Source organism: Phyllostomus discolor, chromosome X (assembly GCF_004126475.2).
Source record: "Phyllostomus discolor isolate MPI-MPIP mPhyDis1 chromosome X, mPhyDis1.pri.v3, whole genome shotgun sequence".
NCBI classification, from domain to species: Eukaryota; Metazoa; Chordata; class Mammalia; order Chiroptera; family Phyllostomidae; genus Phyllostomus; species Phyllostomus discolor.
This window is the reverse complement of record NC_050198.1, coordinates 48,398,171-48,399,982: the sequence shown is the minus strand read 5'-3', so window position 1 is coordinate 48,399,982 and position 1,812 is coordinate 48,398,171. Positions and strand designations below refer to the sequence as shown.

At 39.7% G+C, this 1,812-nt stretch overlaps 1 pseudogene; it reads right to left on the bottom strand.

Annotated features, from left to right (window-relative positions):
* Positions 1–536: 536 nt before the first annotated feature.
* On the bottom strand, positions 537–1,459 carry LOC114505377 (annotated as a pseudogene).
* Between the last annotated feature and the right edge of the window lie 353 nt (positions 1,460–1,812).

Here is a 1,812-nt window from a genome sequence, read left to right as displayed (position 1 = left end):
AGTTATTACAATATTATTGGCTATATTTTTTATGCCGTATTTTACATCCTTAGGACTATTTTGTGACTACCAATTTGTACTTCTTTTTTTTTAAAGATTTTATTTATTCATTTTTAGAGACAGGGGAAGAGAAAGAGAAACAGAGAGAGTAAAATATCAGTGTGTAGTTGCCTTTCCTGTACCCTGTACTGGGGACCTGTCCCGCAACCCAGGCATGTGCCCTTACTGGGAATTGAACTGACGAGCCTTTGGTTCACAGCCTGAGCTCAATCCACTGAGCTACACCAGTCAGTGCCCAATTTGTACTTCTTAATCCCTTCACCTTTTCACCCCATAACGTGATTTCTCTCTAGTAACCATCAGTCTGTTCTCTACATATATGAGTCTGTTTGTTTTGTTTTGTTTCTTTGTTTATATCATTCTTTAGATTCCACATATAAGTAAAATCATATGGTAGTTGTCTTTCTCTGACTGACTTATTTCACTTAGCATAATATCCACTATGCTTGTTGCAAAGGGTATTTTTTTTTTCATCAGCAGATTTTTATTAGATGGAGAATACCTATGGTTGGCTCCAAAGAAAGTGGTGACAATTGTCAAGCACTCCTCCACAGAGAGGAGGCATTCCTGCTGATGGAGATTCACACTTATATCGAAGGGTCAGGGTCTCCGGCTTAACTTTGACCATGCAGCAAATTCTTCCCCTTGGTACTCAGTATCACCAGTGCTGGCATGAAAGGGTCTGTGATGAGCTAGTTCAATGTGGCTAACAGTTCCAGTTCTGGCCAAGCTTTGAACCTTCCCTTGAAGTCTTATTCAGAGTGCTCCTTCACTGACAATTTGACTCCTTCAGGATAATTGTTTTCGATTATTTCCAAGAAAATCTCTGCAAATGTAGCACTCAAACCACTTATCTGAATCACTCGCTCACGGGTGCTAAGAACTTCATCAAGGAACATTTTTTTTTGCCTTGGTCCTGTAGCCATAACACCCCCATGGTTTTGGTGGGCATTGCATAACTTTCCTCCATTTTAATGGAGAGATAGTTGCAGAGGTTGTGAACATACTGGGCGTAAGTCTCTGACAGGGCCATGTCATAGGCATTCAGGTGAATGTTTGAAACCCCATACTTATAATCTGTCCCCAAATTAATTGGTCTCACTTCCATTTTCCCTTCTTCTTCTTGGGCTCTTGTTCTTTAATTAGGTGCTTGTATCTTCCAATGCCATGGGTGGGTTTTGTCCTGTAGTACCAACTGGTACTCAGAAAAATGCCACCTAAAGAACAGATGGGATTCTCTCCTGAAGTCTTGAGCCTTAAGAGGGGAAAGGTTTGCTTAAAAATTATATCATTCTTCAAATACAGCACCTTTCCCAGAGCTCCATTCATCCTTTGCTGTGGCAGCCTGTTATTGTTAAAGTTGAAGATCTGTGCAAGCAGCTGCACTCCCTGGTTGGCTGACAATGCAGGGAGGATGGCCTTGATTAGGTCCAGTCAAATTTTGTTCTTTTTTATGGCCAAGTGATATTCCATTGTATACACTTTGCCACAACTTTTTTTGTCCACTGATCTATTAATGGGCACTTGGGCTTCTTTCACATCTTGGCTATTGTAAGTAAGTAACACTTCAATGAACACAGGGGTGCATATATTCTTTCAAATTAGTGTTTTGGGTTTCTTCAGATATGTATCCAGAAGTGGAATTGGTAGGTCATAAAACAGTTACATTTTTAATGTTTTAAGGAACCTCCTGTATGGAGATTAATTTTAAATAATGATTCTTAAGGAAAAGGCAAAGGGTACAGAGATATA